The sequence below is a fragment of the Thalassophryne amazonica genome, chromosome 22 (assembly GCF_902500255.1).
Source record: "Thalassophryne amazonica chromosome 22, fThaAma1.1, whole genome shotgun sequence".
NCBI lineage: Eukaryota > Metazoa > Chordata > Actinopteri > Batrachoidiformes > Batrachoididae > Thalassophryne > Thalassophryne amazonica.
Window position 1 is genome coordinate 17098578 of NC_047124.1, and position 20715 is coordinate 17119292.

The following is a 20715-nucleotide window of genomic DNA, read 5'->3' on the forward strand; positions in this document are numbered from 1 at the left end:
ACATTTAAAGCCTTCCTGGTTTGACCCACAAAACATAGGTGAAGGCCGGCACCCTTTGAATTCACAAGAGGATTGTGAGATGAATTTATACACCAAATATTTTGTGTTTGAGATGAGTTAGTGTTAAATGCGGTGAAGGTTTGTTTTTGTACGTTGAGCTGGTTCTGACTAAGAAAGAGTAGGTCAAGGGTGGTTCTCTCTTAACTCACAGGAAAGGGTTGTAAGATCAATTTATATCCAAAATATGTTGGGTTGTTGACAACGTGGTGTCAAGCAATGGTGAGTCAATGTCTATATGTGTATATATACATATATATATATATATGTGTTGACTCAGGTGTAACACAGCAAACGTAGGTCAAGGTCAGCGCCCTCTGAACTCACGGGAAAGGATTGTGAGATGACCTTTTGGATTCAATGTCAAATATCTTGGGTATTGAGTTATCAGACAGTAATGACCACGGATAGATCCACATATTTCAAAGTTTTTTCATGACACATAGTGTATGCTATCATATGAAAAGTAAAACGCAATATTTCATGCATATTCTGATAAAAAATTTTCCGGGCATACACATTTTTGTGAATCACCACAAAATTTCTATCTTTTTTGACAACTATTGCAGATGGACAGACAGACGCAGTCACATGACCGTTACCCTCCCCTGTCTGTAACAGGTTCCATAGGGTGCTCATCTTATTTGATCAAGTATATTTTTTACTGAGTTAAAAAGAAAAGTATCATTTGGTTTTCATACTAGTGTAATGTAATGAATATGGAGAGGATAAAATTATTAATCTAAAATGTATTTTAGCTTGCTGAGCCATCAGCTCCCGCCTGGTCTCCAGAGTGCCCGTGGCACATTACTGTAGAGCAGAGAGATTAATTGTGAGCATAATTTCAGGGCACCGCTGAGATCACCTGGCTGCTCCCCACATTGTATGTTTTTCTCCCTTTGTGTGTTTATCTGTTGACCCTGAGGCTTTTACAGTAGTGACGAGAGGTAACTGCACTAATTCACTGACCTACTGTGCATGTTTGCCATAACCTCATCAGACCGATCTTAACTTCTCTCGCCTACTTTTTCATCCTCTCACTTGTTCGAACAGTCAATCAGCTTTAAGGATCACGTCCAATAGGTGTCCTTCAAACCCTACTGGACCTGCTTAATACCAGTGGATTAGGACCAGTGGTCACCACTCTTGCTTCTGGAGATCTGTCCTGCCTAATTTCCTCCTTACCTCCTCAACTCACAGCTGGATTGCATAAATCTGAGCCTCATAATACACTTGTTGACAGAGGTACTATCTGGCGCTATCAACAGGGGGCAGGCCTTTGCAGTAACCGCCACGACATTGGTAGGACATTTGATCAACTAGAGCAAGAGTAGGTGTAGCCACCCACCAAGGTCTACCTCAGAGAATGCTGCCTCTGCAATGCAGAATCTTGCATGCTGCCTTGAGAGCAGAAGAAGGGCTTCTTAATAATATAATATTATTATATAATTATTATATTTTCTTATATTTCACAGAACAAACCGTTGGTTCTTAAACTGCAAATAAGCTACTGGGGAAGTACAACAAAAGCGGAATGAATGTGATTTCCATGAGAGCTGTGAACAGAACCAATCTGAGGATTTCAAGGCTATCAGGACTCGAGTAAGCAAAGTTTAGTCATACAGAAAGATAACATGAAGATGTGAGATAAATAGATTTTTTTTCCACAGTGAAGAAAAATGGGAGCTTCTCATTAAATGAAGATGTCGGTCAAAAATCCAATGCCAGTCTTGCTCTCTGATTGACCCGTTCAATGTTGAATTTGCAATAGTTCTAGAATTTGTTTTTTAATGTTCATCAGTAATTTGTGGGAATGTTAAAAGGATGGTTGCAGGATGAATTTGAGGAGATTACGTAATTAAAATTCAGGGTTTTCCCCCTTTTATCCTCATGGTTTTATTGGATGGGTGATACTGGATCAGGTTGCAGGTTTGAATCTGGTCGCGGCCATGTAATGGGGGACTCTTCAGCATTACCCCAGTCGCCACCCTCAAGAGACAAGAGCCGCTGTTTGGGTATTTCTTCTTTTCCAGAAATGAGGGACCTTATGGTTTTTTCCTTTCTGCAAAAAGCTTAACACCAGTCCTGGATGCAGTTTAATGTCATACTCAGGACGTGCACTACTTGCGTCATGAGGCTATGTCAGCTATAACATGGTGGCCATATGGTGTGTTTCTCTGTTTCTGACCCAGCATGTAGGCGCTTCAGGGCTGAAGATCCCAAAAACTGGGAAAGGCAAAGTGGATGCTCACTTATCACCTGGATGCAGTTGATAAATGGTTAGTTTTGGCAGGTGAGGATGGGCCAGGTGTCAAACCAGAGTTGAGAAGTAGGTCATGATCCCAGAGCGGTCTAAACCTGACTTGAAAGTGGTCAGGTAGGATTTAAGGATTTTTTTTTTTGGTCCTCTAGTACGAGACACAACAAAACAAATATTCCTCGATGAAACAGAGCCAGAAGGCAAGGATCTATGTTCATGAGCTTTGGGTGATGACCGAAAGAAGGTTGTGGATTCAAGTGGTGGAAATGTAGTTCCTCCATTGGGTATATGCCTTACACTCATGGACAGGGTGAGGAACTTGAGGGACATGGAGTAGAGTCACTGCTTCGACTGGACTGGGTTGCTTGACGCGAGGACGTTTCGCTTCAAATTGCAGAAGCTTCCTCAGCTAAAATTCTTGCTCTGGTGGTCTGACTTCTGTCTTGACTCTTGGAAACCACCTGGACAACTGAGAGCCTACACAGAAACATGATGTCATAGCATTGAGGAAGCAGAATAACTGATATGCACTGGCCTGACTGACACAGCGCGCGTTCTGGACCTGCAGCGTCAGAGAATCTCCCCTCCAGTTTCCACGATAGCACATCTCCACGAGTCAACACTGTGCAAAAATCTGCTCGTTAATTGTAGCCGTATAAATCAGCAGTTGTAATTGCTAATTAGACTGTTAACTTCCTCCCAGAAGCCTACACAAACAAAGGCGAGAGTATCGGATGATAAGGCGTGTTAACGAGCTTGTCAACTTATCTGACGCACGCTAATTACACCGTGGGACTTCTCTGAATCTGCAGGCAGAAGAAGTGTTTGGATTTTGTGGTTTTAAAGGTTCCATCACACACAAACACACACCTGCACCTGCCTACCTAGACTTTCTGTCAGGTGAGATTACACTTAAAGCTTTGTGCATCATCGCCCTACAGATTTAAAGCTTCGTGATAAAGAGTTGTCATTTGGGTTTAGGTGTATAGGATCAGATGGGGGGAAGTTAATCCAATAAATGAATCCTTGCTGTCTGGCAGAAGTTATTGCATCACAGTTGCAGCAGCATGTGCCGACTACATTTACTTTCTAATCCAGTTTAAATTAATAATGGGAAGAAAATGGATGGATGGATGGATGGATGCTTGATCCACAGAGTATTTGGATACGACTGCTGTTTGTGTGCAGAACGTAGTGCATAACAAGTAAGGTGTGTTATCAAACCAAAAACTGTAGTCACAGCCGAGATGCGTCACTTTGGGGAAAAAAAACAACAAAATTTTTTAACATACAGTGTGATGGATTTCTCTGCTGTTTCGGGGTGGAGCAGTAATCCCAGACTTGTGTGATGGGGTGTGTGAGGTATTTCCAGAATCGTGTGGGCGTGTCACACATAGTACACACTGACTCATTTCCAGGGGTGGATGCAAGGGTGGATGCTGTGGTGGGCGGTGCATGTTACCATTATAGATTGTAATCCAATTACATTTTTTCCATGAATCTGCTGGGTTAAGCGTGTGAGATTTCAGACTGTATAATATCAGGGTAACGATGGCAAAATATTCCGCCGTTTCACATTTGGATGTATTACTCCGCGACCTGACTGGTGTTCTGACGAGATGTCATTCCTGTCATATGTCATTCCTGCGTAATATCGGCAGGAAGTGGAATTGTCAATTTATGCAACGAGATGCACAATTCGACAGAACACTGGCTGCGCGTGCTGCTAGCTGTTAGCGCTGTTAGCTGAGAGCGAGAGAAAGTCGCGTACCGACGCCGACGCCTAATTGGGTGAAGTTAAGCTACCATACGAAAGTATTGATGTGGATTCTGATACAGAATTACCGTTTCACATTTGATGGATTTTCACATTTGATGGATTACTCCGCACTCTGTCCGCTGTTGGAGCGACACTCCTCCGACTCGACGGTAAGCCTCGCCGACTGAATTACCTACAGAAAAATAAACCATGCAAATGATAGAATGGGAATAACCCCCTTGTGTCTGATGATTTGCAGATGTTCATGCTGTTATACAGTCGCAAATAGCCATTTTTTTAAAAGTTCTATTTGCAACCGTATAACCAGCATGATTGTCAGCAAATCATCAGACACAACAGGGTTATTCCCTAATTCAAGTGCTTTTGGAGATTCCTGGCCAATCTGGCAAAAAAAAAAAAAAAAAATCTCTGTTGATTATGAAAGATATGCAATAAAAATGTTTACACAAATTTGACTTTTTTATGTTAGTATTCACGGTGGAAATAGTTGCTTACTACTAGTATAAAATCTATCATTATATTTAATATCAGTGACAATATGACGCTGCCATTCCATGAAGGAGCGCAATCTGTTCGGTGGATTGTCCAAATGCTATGACTCATCACATTTGTCCAATTGCGATGAATCAGACCCCTCACCAAAACTTTCTAGGTCCACCTCTGCTTATTGAGGTGCATCACTTTCTGATGCAGAAGTCTAAAACAAGTCATTTCACACCTATATTTCAACAGTTTGCTTTTTAGCAGCCGAGTATTAATACTGTGTGGGAATATGCATACAGAGACGCGCGTACCAGCATGCATTTGATATCTCTATTTCAATCAATCAATCAATTTTTTTTTATATAGCGCCAAATCACAACAAACAGTTGCCCCAAGGCGCTTTATATTGTAAGGCAAGGCCATACAATAATTATGTAAAACCCCAACGGTCAAAACGACCCCCTGTGAGCAAGCACTTGGCTACAGTGGGAAGGAAAAACTCCCTTTTAACAGGAAGAAACCTCCAGCAGAACCAGGCTCAGGGAGGGGCAGTCTTCTGCTGGGACTGGTTGGGGCTGAGGGAGAGAACCAGGAAAAGACATGCTGTGGAGGGGAGCAGAGATCGATCACTAATGATTAAATGCAGAGTGGTGCATACAGAGCAAAAAGAGAAAGAAACAGTGCATCATGGGAACCCCCCAGCAGTCTACGTCTATAGCAGCATAACTAAGGGATGGTTCAGGGTCACCTGATCCAGCCCTAACTATAAGCTTTAGCAAAAAGGAAAGTTTTAAGCCTAATCTTAAAAGTAGAGAGGGTGTCTGTCTCCCTGATCTGACTTGGGAGCTGGTTCCACAGGAGAGGAGCCTGAAAGCTGAAGGCTCTGCCTCCCATTCTACTCTTACAAACCCTAAGAACTACAAGTAAGCCTGCAGTCTGAGAGCGAAGCGCTCTATTGGGGTGATATGGTACTACGAGGTCCCTAAGATAAGATGGGACCTGATTATTCAAAACCTTATAAGTAAGAAGAAGAATTTTAAATTCTATTCTAGAATTAACAGGAAGCCAATGAAGAGAGGCCAATATGGGTGAGATATGCTCTCTCCTTCTAGTCCCCGTCAGTACTCTAGCTGCAGCATTTTGAATTAACTGAAGGCTTTTTAGGGAACTTTTAGGACAACCTGATAATAATGAATTACAATAGTCCAGCCTAGAGGAAATAAATGCATGAATTAGTTTTTCAGCATCACTCTGAGACAAGACCTTTCTGATTTTAGAGATATTGCGTAAATGCAAAAAAGCAGTCCTACATATTTGTTTAATATGCGCTTTGAATGACATATCAATCAATCAATCAACTTTTTTCTTGTATAGCACCAAATCACAACAAACAGTTGCCCCAAGGCGCTCCACATTGCAAGGCAAGGCCATACAATAATTATGAAACACAGTCTACGTCTAAAGCAACATAACCAAGGGATGGTCCAGGGTCACCCGATCCAGCCCTAACTATAAGCCTTAGCGAAAAGGAAAGTTTTAAGCCTAATCTTAAAAGTAGAGAGGGTATCTGTCTCCCTGATCTGAATTGGGAGCTGGTTCCACAGGAGAGGAGCCTGAAAGCTGAAGGCTCTGCCTCCCATTCTACTCTTACAAACCCTAGGAACTACAAGTAAGCCCGCAGTCTGAGAGCGAAGCGCTCTAATGGGGTAATATGGTACTACGAGGTCCCTAAGATGGGACCTGATTATTCAAAACCTTATAAGTAAGAAGAAGAATTTTAAATTCTATTCTAGCATTAACAGGAAGCCAATGAAGCTCAAGATATCAAGATATTTTGATCAAGATATCCTGATCAAAAATGACTCCAAGATTTCTCACAGTATTACTAGAGGTCAGGGTAATGCCATCCAGAGTAAGGATCTGGTTAGACATCATGTTTCTAAGATTTGTGGGGCCAAGTACAATAACTTCAGTTTTATCTGAGTTTAAAAGCAGGAAATTAGAGGTCATCCATGTCTTTATGTCTGTAAGACAATCCTGCAGTTTAGCTAATTGGTGTGTGTCCTCTGGCTTCATGGATAGATAAAGCTGGGTATCATCTGCGTAACAATGAAAATTTAAGCAATACCGTCTAATAATACTGCCTAAGGGAAGCATATATAAAGTGAATAAAATTGGTCCTAGCACAGAACCTTGTGGAACTCCATAATTAACTTTAGTCTGTGAAGAAGATTCCCCATTTACATGAACAAATTGTAATCTATTAGACAAATATGATTCAAACCACCGCAGCGCAGTGCCTTTAATACCTATGGCATGCTCTAATCTCTGTAATAAAATTTTATGGTCAACAGTATCAAAAGCAGCACTGAGGTCTAACAGAACAAGCACAGAGATGAGTCCACTGTCCGAGGCCATAAGAAGATCATTTGTAACCTTCACTAATGCTGTTTCTGTACTATGATGAATTCTAAAACCTGACTGAAACTCTTCAAATAGACCATTCCTCTGCAGATGATCAGTTAGCTGTTTTACAACTACCCTTTCAAGAATTTTTGAGAGAAAAGGAAGGTTGGAGATTGGCCTATAATTAGCTAAGATAGCTGGGTCAAGTGATGGCTTTTTAAGTAATGGTTTAATTACTGCCACCTTAAAAGCCTGTGGTACATAGCCAACTAACAAAGATAGATTGATCATATTTAAGATCGAAGCATTAAATAATGGTAGGGCTTCCTTGAGCAGCCTGGTAGGAATGGGGTCTAATAAACATGTTGATGGTTTGGATGAAGTAACTAATGAAAATAACTCAGACAGAACAATCGGAGAGAAAGAGTCTAACCAAATACCGGCATCACTGAAAGCAGCCAAAGATAACAATACGTCTTTGGGATGGTTATGAGTAATTTTTTCTCTAATAGTTAAAATTTTGTTAGCAAAGAAAGTCATGAAGTCATTACTAGTTAAAGTTAATGGAATACTCAGCTCAATAGAGCTCTGACTCTTTGTCATCCTGGCTACAGTGCTGAAAAGAAACCTGGGGTTGTTCTTATTTTCTTCAATTAGTGATGAGTAGAAAGATGTCCTAGCTTTACGGAGGGCTTTTTTATAGAGCAACAGACTCTTTTTCCAGGCTAAGTGAAGATCTTCTAAATTAGTGAGACGCCATTTCCTCTCCAACTTACGGGTTATCTGCTTTAAGCTACGAGTTTGTGAGTTATACCACGGAGTCAGACACTTCTGATTTAAAGCTCTCTTTTTCAGAGGAGCTACAGCATCCAAAGTTGTCTTCAATGAGGATGTAAAACTATTGACGAGATACTCTATCTCCCTTACAGAGTTTAGGTAGCTACTCTGCACTGTGTTGTTATATGGCTTTAGAGAACATAAAGAAGGAATCATATCCTTAAACCTAGTTACAGCGCTTTCTGAAAGACTTCTAGTGTAATGAAACTTATTCCCTACTGCTGGGTAGTCCATCAGAGTAAATGTAAATGTTATTAAGAAATGATCAGACAGAAGGGAGTTTTCAGGGAATACTGTTAAGTGTTCTATTTCCATACCATAAGTCAGAACAAGATCTAAGATATGATTAAAGTGGTGGGTGGACTCATTTACTTTTTGAGCAAAGCCAATAGAGTCTAATAATAGATTAAATGCAGTGTTGAGGCTGTCATTCTCAGCATCTGTGTGGATGTTAAAATCGCCCACTATAATTATCTTATCTGAGCTAAGCACTAAGTCAGACAAAAGGTCTGAAAATTCACAGAGAAACTCACAGTAACGACCAGGTGGACGATAGATAATAACAAATAAAACAGTTTTTTGGGACTTCCAATTTGGATGGACAAGACTAAGAGACAAGCTTTCAAATGAATTAAAGCTCTGTCTGGGTTTTTGATTAATTAATAAGCTGGAATGGAAGATTGCTGCTAATCCTCCGCCCCGGCCCGTGCTACGAGCATTCTGACAGTTAGTGTGACTCGGGGGTGTTGACTCATTTAAACTAACATATTCATCCTGCTGTAACCAGGTTTCTGTTAGGCAGAATAAATCAATATGTTGATCAATTATTATATCATTTACCAACAGGGACTTAGAAGAGAGAGACCTAATGTTTAATAGACCACATTTAACTGTTTTAGTCTGTGGTGCAGTTGAAGGTGCTATATTATTTTTTCTTTTTGAATTTTTATGCTTAAATAGATTTTTGCTGGTTATTGGTAGTCTGGGAGCAGGCACCGTCTCTACGGGGATGGGGTAATGAGGGGATGGCAGGGGGAGAGAAGCTGCAGAGAGGTGTGTAAGACTACAACTCTGTTGTGGATTTGTGGATATTTATGTGATATTTTAGCACCGTACTGTATAGGACATCCTATATTTATAATTGTTGTGAGTTTGCTTGTGTGCAATAGAAGCTTGCTGTCAAAAAATAAATGAAACTTCAAGAGTTCGGCTGCAGTACCCAAGCTGTCAATAATCATTATACACAGAGACGCCCACACGCTCATCCATGTATTCACACTGGAAACTGAAAAATCCTTCTTCTGAATTTTAGCCTCTGGTTTTCTCTCTGTTGCTTTCTGCACATCTTCCAGTCTGTCTGTCAAACATTTCAATCCACTAACCTACCTACCGAACCGCTGTCCGATCTACCAACTCACTGTCCGACCTACCTGTCGAGCTACTGTCTGACCTACCTACTGAACCGCTGTCTGACCTACCTACCGACTCACTGTCCGACCTACCTACCAAACATCTTTCCGACCTACCTATTCCTGACTGCATACTTTTCCAAAGCCTAGGGATGTCTAATACAGATGAACCCTGTTAGCTCTCACAAGTTGGGGTTCACAAAATCAGACCGCGAGTTATCTGAAACTGCAGGTTAATGAGGCTGACCAAAAATAAAACATAAAATCAGCTTACCTTGCCATATTACAATAGTTTCGACCATTTGAAGCGTTATTCCTTCCTGGATGGTGATGATTTCTTCATCTAGAGTGGATTCGGGATTTTCATCTTCCTCCTCGAGCTGCTGCACTTCAGTGAGGAGGGCTTCATCACCGCTGACGATTTTGGACGATTCAAAGATTTTGGATGTGACCTTCTTCTTTAGATCCTTCCCGCCGGTTCAGATTGGGCCGGCATTTGTGCATGCACCCACATCTCACGCCTGTAGTACATGCCCGCCTCTCGTGCCATGCCCACCCCTCGCGCCATGCCCGCCCCTCGCACCGCGTCCGTCCCTCGCGCCATGCCCGCCCCTCGCACCGCGTCCGTCCCTCGCGCCGCGCCCGCCCCACCCAAAAACAGTCAAATCAAAATAGACTTTTATACAGTAGTCTAAATTTTCAGGTTCCACAAATCGGCCGTGAGTAAAGCTGAAACGCGGCTTATGCGAATGCGAGTTAATGGGGTTTACTTGTATCTAGTAAATCTAAAAAAAAAGACACTTGTGGATTAGACAGTCACACACTTTTTGCATTGAACAGACCGTCTCTGCATGTTTTTGCTAGCTAAGAACTAGTGTCGTGCAGGTACCCGGCCCTAGACAACTAATGCTCTGTGCGTGGCTCCCACCTGCCGTCTTCCTCTTCCTCCTACCTCTGTAACCCCCCGCCTTCTCTGTCTCACTCACTTTTGCCTTCATGTTTTCCTGCACGCTGACATCGATTTAATTTGATTTAACAAGGTTGGATGAAAGCAGCTAGAAGCAAATTTAACACCACTTATGCAACATTAGTTGCTTTTGGATTTGTCCACACGTTTGACGACGGACTCTTTTTCTTACCTTGTTGCAAGTCATTTTAGCCCATGTTATACATCTCATGATTAGTTCCTCTCGTCTGCTCTGGCTCAGTCTGTCTCTCTGTTCAGTATGCGGCGTTGAGAGGGCATCATTACGGAGCCCGTATTTGAGTCATTTTGATTTAAGCAGCCAGACAATGGCCTGTTGATTGAAGCAACCAGAAGGCAGACAATAGGGTTCTATGCCACATAATGCGCCACCGTTTTTTCGGAGCTCCCCGCTTTGAGAAAAGGGCCCCGACTCTCCATTGTGCCGCTCCCAGAGGAAAAAAAATAGTGCTTTGGGAGGAGGAATATTTTCCCGTGGTATGTCATTATTTTGCAAATTTCTATTATCTCATCATGTTGTCTTCATTGTAATTGCAGCTAATTAGGAGGCTAGTTAGGAGCCTGGGCTTTGAGGCTGGCTCGGCTGCTGAAAGGAGCCCACCGATTATGGCCCCGACAAGAGAGGAAGCAAAAGAAAAGGGGAGATTAATGCTGTTACCCAGGAGACACTGGCTTCCATCTGCGGGGAACAATGCAGTTTTGTTTTCTCCGGGATCCCGCTCAGATCAACAGAATGGGCTCGCTCTGCTCTGCTCTGCTTGGCAACAATGCCCAATTCTGTCTTACCGGGGCTCCAGCAACCCGCCCTCCCCACCTCCCGCTTCTCACCTACTCTGCCTTCCCTGCTCCAGTCACTCTACCTCCAAGTGCTCCCCTTTCCACCGATCAGCGGGCCCTGACTAAAAAGCTTAGTGCCCTCTGCGAGCCAAACAGCACCGGTGAGTGAGAGCTCTCACACACCCCCATCATCAGATGAAAGCGGGGGCGACGTGTGGATAGAGTTCCCAGGTTGCAGGAGGTCGCGGCCTTGTCACACGCGGAGCCGCGAGGTTTTACCTCTCGATCCCCGCCGAGCTCCAAAGCACTTAATGAAATAATACACTCTGTCGCTTTTGCTCTTTCGTCTTCCCCTCCTTCGCCCAGTCACCACCATCACCCCACCACCACCATCACCTCTCGCCAGGCTGAGCTAGGCTCTTCATCTCAGGACAGGGGCCCCTAGACACTTTCTTTGCAAAGAGAAAGAGGCAAGATTGGTACAGTACAAACACGCTGAGCTCAAGCAGGCTAACAGAAATGAAAGGGCTTTGTCTGCCTTCGTCGGTGGGGGGGGCACTCAGAAAGAGAGGGAGCATTTACGGATAGAACGAGACAAAAGAAAGCAACACTGAGAGGACGAGAGCGGAATGAGATGGCGGTGTGGATCACATGACGCGCAGCATTGTGGTCCTGAACGAGAGAAAGGTTTGGAGCAGAGCATCTCTCCATCTGGTCGACGCAAAACGGGAGAGACAGATAGAAAAACAGACACTAGGATAGAGGGAGAGAGAACAAGAGAATGTATTGAGTAAGTGCCAGCGACATCTGCTCCCGTGGGCACAACAATAAAACTCCCTCTCGATCGGCCTCGCACCGTATTTGCTGTTGAAGGCACAAATAAATATGCGGCCATGTGAGTGAAGAACGCGCTTATACACCGATCTCGTCTGCCAACTGATCTGCTAAACGATCACCTACACAGAATCTAAATTAATTCCACTCCGAGAGAACGTTCTTTCCGTATCCTTCATTACAAATATTAATTCCGCTCTTCTGGGGCATTTCGAGTCCCCTAAATCCGACACTGGACATGACTCTTTGGCTTTTGGAGATAAATGATGCCTCGTGGAGCTCTTTGGTATTGTCTGGAGTCTCCTGAATAGCTAAATGGTTTTTCTTTGTTCCACTTACAACTCACAGTGCCTTGTTCATCAAAGACAAGGTTTAATGACTAATAGATGTTGTGAGTGCTTTGTTGTAAACACAGTTCCACTGAGGCAGCAGATTCCAATTCAAAAGGAAATTTAGAATTTTGCAACCTGGATGCCATTTTTAGATGGAGTTTTTTTGGGGGGTGGGGGGGAGTCAGTCTTTTCACTCAGGACTAGGAGGGAAACAATTGACCAATACTCGGGGTGAGCATCTCTCCCTTGTAAAGTCATACTGTATGCATCTACATATGAGTCAAAGATGGTAGTTTTTATTAGGATGCAATTCGATTCAGTGCAATGCTGTGCAATTCTTTGTTTAATATGGACATTCATGTCGTATGATAAATTAGAATAAGCCAAACGAGGGACCTCTGCTCACCTTTTGTTCACCACTGGGGGGCAACACCATATACAGTATCAGAAAGCACAGCATAGAAGAAGCCAGCTGTTGTTAGCATCGTCATGGCAGTCCCTCGGTGGTGAGGCAGATTGTCTCTTGATCGATTCCTGGGTGGGTTATCTACATCCAGGATTGATCTAGAGACACCCGTGTGTGGGTTTGTTTAACGTGGGAATGCCGTCACATGGCTCTTGACAGATCCTTAGCCTGGTCGGATGGCCAAGAAATCCCAGAAGATTGGGGTCTGAGGATGTGCTGCAGCCTTCATCTGCCTTCACAGCCATTGATTGAGATACAAGCCATCACCTCTTCCTCCGTTGAGGACTTCTTGTTTTACAAGAGCCCCATTAGCCCCATTATTGTTCAGGGTTCCTGTTGGGCCTCCATGGTTACCATAGCGGCCACAGGGCAGGCAAGGTCCCCACCATTTTTCACCTCAACAGGCAATCCCCTACTTGATCTGTTAACCAGGTGTCACAATGTGGACGAGGGGTTGGATTTTGACACCCATGTTGTTAGCATAGCATAAACAGCAGAATGCAACTTTCCCATTCGGAACCAGTATCAAACTGTGAAACAAATTCAAAATTCAAACTGGAACATTTATCCTTTATGCCGCTCACCACTCTCACACGTTGATTCTTTTGTTATGTTGCAAAGTTAAATGTTCCTGTGGCCAGTCTCAAGAGCATGTTGTGCCAACCTTTGAACTTTTACTAGAGATGCAGAAGTCGTAAAACAAGCTTAAAACAGCCCTTTTACAAAGAGTCTTGACATTGACCTCCGTAGGGATCCTATTCGTGCTGCCAGATGCTTATGACATTTATTCCTCTTCAGTGGCAACAAGAAATGTGTGACTGTTAACTTGGAAAACCCCAAAATAATGCGTTCACTTCATGAAATCTGATAGCAATATGGATGCATGCAATAAAATATTTGAACTTTGTTGTTGTCTTTAAAGGAACACATAAATAACTTGTTATAACTGTTTGCAGTGGAGGCGTAAGATGGAAAATGTATGTGATGAGCGTATTTCTATTTGTAATCTGGAGTCAGTGACCATATCTATTATTGCAAACGTTTTTGCAAAAAGTGTAACGCTGGCAACTTTGCTAATACTTAAAGAAAATAATATGAAGTTAATGAAATGGCATTCATAATTTTACTGTTCCAACAGTAATGGCGGAGGCTGGCCAGCCATGATTGGAGTTCTTGTGGCGTCAAGTGGGATAAATCGGAGCACTAAATTTCCACCTGATTTTCCGAGCAAACCGACCACAAATCACTGTTTGAGATTTGGAGGTCGTAAATTGCGATTTTAGGACACATTAAAATTGCATCAGTAAGTTTATCATCATATGCATTGTGGAAATTAGGAGCAGGTGTAGTTGAAGAATTTGGAGGCCTAATGGACTAATGTGGAGAGATATTACTAGGACTGCTTTCTTCCACCTGCGAAATATAGCGAAGATTCGTCCCATCCTGTCTATGGCTGATGCTGAGACCCTGATCCATGCGTTTATCTCTTCTAGATTGGACTACTGCAATGTTCTATTTTCTGGTTTACCGCAGTCTAGCATTAGGGGTCTCCAATTGGTTCAAAATGCTGCAGCCAGACTTTTGACATGAAGCAGAAAGTTCAACCACATTACACCCATCTTGGCGTCTCTTCACTGGCTTCCTGTCCCAATGAGATCAGATTTTAAGGTTCTGCTACTAACCTATAAAATTATTCATGGACTGGCACCTCCCTACCTAGCTGACCTAATTAAACCTTACGTACCGGCCCGGGCTTTACGTTCTCAGGGTGCAGGGCTACTTTGTGTCCCTAAGGTGAATAAGAAGTCTGCGGGTCACAGAGCTTTCTCTTATCATGCCCCTGTTCTGTGGAATGATCTCCCTGTGTCAATAAAACAGTCAGATTCTTTTGAGATTTTCAAGTCCAGACTTAAGACACACTTATTTTCCCTTCATATGGCTAGCATACTGGTACAGTTTTGTCTTTTTACTCTATTAATTCATTTATTAGTAATTGGAGCAGGCTGCGGCCTCAACTTTACCTAAATTCTGGGTCTTTTAATGAAGTTTAGGGCTAGTGGCCAGCGATCACCTTAGTATTTCCTGTTTTTCTTGTTGTTTATTGCTGGCAAATTTTTACAGTATTTTTCATCTTTCTGATGCCTGATTCTGTTTTTTTCTCTCTGTTTCCTTCCCACTGTCGCCAAGTGCTTGCTCACAGGGGGTCGTTTTGACCATTGGGGTTTTTACGTAATTATTGTATTGCCTTGCCTTACAATATAAAGCGCCTTGGGGCAACTGTTTGTTGTGATTTGGCGCTATATAAATAAAATTGATTGATTGATTGATTGATTGATTGATTGATTGATTGATTGTTTAAGGTGCAGCTTCATCCAGAGATGGGAGTTGTATTCGTGTTGGTGACCCTCCTGTCCTGTGCACCAACAGCATTTCTTGTATATTCGTCCGTGAATTGTTCTGTGAATTGTTCTGTAATTTATGTCTGTAGCATGGCCCAAGCAGAGGGTCACCCCTTTGAGTCTGGTCTGCTTGAGGTTTCTTCCTCAGAGGGAGTTTTTCCTTACCACTGTTGTTCTGGGGGTAAGTAAGGTTAGACCTTACCTGTGTGAAGCACTTTGAGGCAACTCTGTTGTGATTTGCTGCTATGTAAATTAAAATAAATTGAAATTGAAGTTATATTTAACTTTGAAATGAGCTTGTTTCTCTCATTTACAAAGCGTAGGCCTGCTTATTAGTTATTATTCACATATTTTCTTTATGTACAATCTGTGCCGTTTGCAAAATCTCCAAACAAAGGAAAGTGTTGTGTGGTATTGTAAAAAAAAAGAAAGAAAAAAAAACAGCTTATTCCAGCGTCTTTGTTCGGAAATACTTATTATTAAGTTCCTCTTGTTGCTTTGACCTTGACTGCCATCCATATGATAATGTGTAAATAGTACTAGATAATAAAAAAAAACCTGTTCTTAATACAAACCCATGTGAGAACGGCTCAGCAGAGATGTGACGTCGGATCCGAGCGCACGGCAGCCACTTGTCCTGTGATTTGCGAGCCAAAGAAACACCACTGGTACAATTAAACACTTTCTCACCTAAATTGCATACAATAAAGGAAATACATGCAAAAATTCCAGCTATACACGTATATCCTTTCAGATATTGTGGAAAAACAAAAAAACAAAAACGAGGCTGTTTGTATAGCTATGGGGTGTTTTTGGCCACACATCTAAAATTGCCGTTTTTAATTGAAGTGTAAAAAGACTTGTTTTTTTTCCAAGTCTGGCTTTTGAAAAGTTGGAAATTAATAGTTGGAAAGTTCTACAGTACGTACCTGCATGGGAAAAATGCACCGGTAACAAAACTTCGATCAAACAGCTCGAAATCCTAACAGATTCTGAAAGCGCACAGACAAGGTAATCTGTGTTGTTAAGGGATGGCGGCGCGGCCCTGCGCCATTTATCTTTGTGGGGGGAAATTTCTCCCTGTTGCATTTAATGTGTAGTCAAAGTGGAGAGGGTGACGTGCTACTCTCTAATTTTGCATGTCATCTCTCTCCAAATCACTTCAAAGATGAGTCCCTTGCCAACGATTTCCTCCCCTTTTCCTTTTCATTCCCCTCTTTTTTTTTTTGGTTCCCTAAGTCGCTGTTGTCACCGTCGCTCGGCGCCAGGAAATCGCAGGCATCTAAACAGCAGCACACAATGTTGTGTAAAAAAAAAGGCTCTAGAGTTTTACTTTTCAGATGTCACTCCAACAGCACACATCTGCGACGTGCCGTGCATCTGCTAGTGTGCGGCGTCTCAGAGAGCGGGGAGCGCCGATTGAACTAAAGACAGAAAACATCCTCATTATCGCCGGCAGTGTGCGAGCCGAGCTCCCCAACAGCCCTTTTAATGCATTCACTCACTTAACTGTAGCCCAGCGCCATGCGTACGCACACACACACACACACACGTACGTGCACGTACAGACCGGTGCCCACACACTCACACGCTCATGCGCTAGGAGGGGCATGCATGCATGCACACGCGGCTTTAAGAAGCCATACTGCAGGGTCAAGGCTTTGGTGGATGTACACTCAGTGGCCACTTTATTAGGTACGCCTGTTCAATTGCTTGTTAACACAAATAAATAATCAGGCAATTACATGGCAGCAACTCAAGCACTTAGGCTTCTAGACGTGGTGAAGACGACTTGCTGAGGTTCAAACTGAGCGTCAGAACGGGGAACAAAAGGGGATTCAAGTGACTTTGAGCGTGGCATGGTTGTTGGTGCCAGACCGGCTGCCATGTTTCAGCAATGCAGAAGTGTCGTCACGAAGAGTCATGTGGCGGCATTGCTAAGAGGAATGATACTCAACATCATTCCCAACCCCTTGTTCTTTAACGTAAGAGTAATTCCGTGCAACTCAGGTGAATGGTGCACGAGTTACAGCACTTTCTGTATGTGTGTTCTGCCATTTTTAAGGGACCAAATGTCATTGGACCATTGGTTGTCCAGCTGTGTCATGACCAAGTGTGTGTTCCTTTGACAAGTCAACACACAGAAGGCCAAGGGCTGATTCCAGGTGGTACTTACCCTTTGTAAATCCTCATTAAGAGTGCATAGGGTACAGCAGATTTACTCAACACAGACCAGAGGAAATAACTGCAAAAGATCACATATGATAAAAAAGAATGAGGGAAGCCACCAAGACATCCATGACAGCTCAGAAGGAGTAAAGCTCCATTTTCAGTTTTACGGATATGCATCCTGGAGGGTCACAGTTTGAAACCTTGGAAAACCTTATGGCAGTGGTTCTCAACCTTTTCACCTTTGGAGCCCCCACCAAACAAACTCACTCATGCACCCCCTTCCATTCAAAGCTTAAAACATTTTTACTTTTATCGCATATATAACTTTAATCAATCCCCCCCCCCCCACATATCTCTTCAGAAGAGGAAAAAAACATTCTTTTTTAATTATTTTTGACTGCCCATTATTATGAATTCATTTATTGAACATGTGCACTTCTATTTTTGACAAAGTTAGAGCAGACAAAAACTCCCAGCATACCGGAAACTCCCAGTACAGAGGAAGCCATTGTTAAAAACAAGACATTAAATCTCGGCTCAAGTTTGCCAAAAATCTTCTTTTCTTTCATTACATCATCCACACGCAGTAGAACATTTGCGCTTGGTTTCAGTGCGGAAGGCTCCCGGTTCAAACCTCACCCCTGTCACATTTCTCCATGTAACGTGGAGTTGCATCAAGAAGGGCATTCGGCGTAAAACTTGTGCCAAACCAACATGTAGATCCACCGAGTGAAAAACAAGGGAGCAGCCGAAGGGACTTGCTATATTTTTTAAATTGATGTAACCGACTGACATGTGACTGTCACTATGACGACTCCAAGACGAGGATAAAACACCAGCATCATATTATGATCTGAGCAACATGTGTGTGTGTCTTCATGTCCTCAGGTTCTTTGGTATGTGGATTATGTCAACTCTGGAATGGCACTTAAAGAGTTAGTTTAGCAAAGTTCAAGGTCATTGGGGAGAAAAGCTAAAATATTGACATCACCCCATTGTGATTTGCACTAGATGTGGCACACATATAAAGGTGTGTTGTGGTATTGCCATGGTGCTTTCAAATCTATTAAAGGTCAGTCATTGGTGTCAAGATCATTGGGGGTAAAAGTTATTTATTTATTTATTTATTTGTTTACTTTAGTTTGCACAAAATTTAACACTTATGGAGGTGGGTTCTGGAATGTCAATCACTGGGTCCAAGCTCATGTCTCCCTGTCTGTTGGTTGGCCAACTCCTCCTTCTAGGTCCCTCTGCTGATTTCCACCAAACTTGATTTGTCAATGATGGTTGACCCTGAAGTTGATGTTGAAAAATTCATTTTGTCGACGGAATTTAAATTCCAACATGATTTGGCCTAAATGTGGCACACACTTGGATGAATTCCAGAATTGCCCTTGCAAGGTCAGCTAGAGTTTAATGGTTAGGTGAAGGTCAAGGCCATTGGGGTCAGATATCAGGTTGCTGTTGCCCTTACTGTATTCATGCCACTGGCACTATTACATAATTTTGAAAATGGATGAAAATATGTTGGAATCAGATGCTTCAAAAGTAAGAGATGATAAATGTTATTTTACACTTTTGTCAACATTAAGTGAAAGCAAACAAAATGTTTCTAACTTATTTAGACATTGGTGGCTGTTGACCACAAATAAAAGTAAACAAATGTTTTTAATAAGTTGTTAAGAAAGATGTCATTTGACAAACTAAGTTAGTATGAATAAAATATGAATTAATTTCCAAATAGATATTAGGGGAGCTATGACCGCTACCTTTGCACTAAACCAAACCAACTGTTTTAGGTTCCTTAGATGACCCCAAAACACAATCAGGATGTTCCCAAAAATAAAAACTGGCCTCAAGCCAGTTATCCAAGATGGCTGCCAAAATAGGGTTTTTTCACTAAAACACCTTTAAACAACATATAAACAACTTAAATATCACAGCGATTCAATGGGAAGACCATTGCAGGTCACAGCAAACTCATTTGTGCCTAAACTAAATTCATTCATGGGTTTAAGAGTCAAAATGGCCGTCAATAGACCCTTACATAGTAGGAACAAACAATAGACTCAATAATAACAGAAATCATTGGTGTTTTAGTGATAAAACCCTATTTTGGTGGCCATCTTGGACACCATCTTGGATAACTGGCTTGAGGCCAGTTTTTATTTTTGGGAACATCCTGATTGTATTTTGGGGTCATCTAAGGAACCTAAAAAGGTTGGTTTGGTTTTGTCCTGGGGGAGGGGGTGCAAAGGTAGTGATTGTAGCTCCTCTAGTATATGATGCAAGTATGATGAAGAGTTAAAAATGCAGATGCACCAAATCGATGACCATTTTGGAAAGAAGTCATCCATAATGTTAAACGGTGGTCTGACGCTTCACGTCACTAAGTGCCAATTCCATTTGCAGTGGCTCTTTGTCCTCTGTCACACTTTTGGCTCTGCCCCCTCGCCTTTGTGAAACCTTTTCGAAAGAAACACTCTCACGCCAGCCGAGCGGCCCTCCACAGCAGATTGGCTTCTCACCTCCACGTCCTGATGAAGCGATGATGATGATGAGGAGGATGATGTTGGGTGGTAACCATGGAAACCATAGGTGTCAGACTTTAATGGTCACATTTACAGGCCTGTTGTCAGTACCAAACAAAGCCTTTGCTATCGGCAATCCCCACTGTGACTCTGTGTCACTGCACAATGGGAGCAGTGATCATGCGGAGAGATGAATGTGCTTGTTTTTGTCATATCTTTTGTTCTGATCTTCTATAATAAGTATCCTATTGTATTTGTCTTTGGGTGCTCAGTTCCATTAATGATCTGACTTTTTTGATCTGTAACTTTGGATATTCCCCTTCTATGGAATTCTTGATCGTTATATGGAATGAGCATGTTGCCATCAGTGCTACAGCCGATGCTCTTCACTGCCTACATGCAGAAATACAGTCATGCTCAGAATTATTGACACACAATTACTATTAATATTACATTAAATCAATTCCTTTTTAAACTAGTTTGTATTATTATATATGATGTGTATAATGTGAGTTTTGTTTTTAATTTGTTGAAATATTTCTTCTGATTTTGTGATCTTTAAATTTGTTTAAATTGTACAGCACTTTGTAAATTTTGTCTTTGAAGTACATTGATGTGCAAAAGTTTTAGGCATCCCAGAGTTATAATAAAATTAGCGTTTGCTGCACCTTCTCTGACACCCCCCCCCCCCCCCCCCCCACACACACACACACACACACCCCTCCCTTTTTTTGGCATGTCAACCCAAAATCAGTTCCAACAAAAATGAATGTGTGAGGTGTATTTTTTATTCTATAACAATAATAAAAAATAACAATAACAATAATTTCTTTGTAAGCATATTGGCCAGTGGAATACCACACAAACACAGTTGTGAATGATCATGCAATATTGAAATGATTGTAGAAACACAGTTACTCATATTTTAAGTCGTGTTCTGTTAATATAGTTTTGAGGTCCTGCGACCTACCAAAAAATAACGTAAAT

The 20715-nt window shown here is 42.1% G+C and overlaps 1 protein-coding gene across 1 annotated transcript in view; it reads left to right on the forward strand.

Annotated features, from left to right (window-relative positions):
* Positions 1–20715, forward strand: part of sox5 (SRY-box transcription factor 5) — a 396290-nt gene that overhangs the window by 165319 nt on the left and 210256 nt on the right. The gene's annotated exons all lie outside the window — the stretch shown is intronic.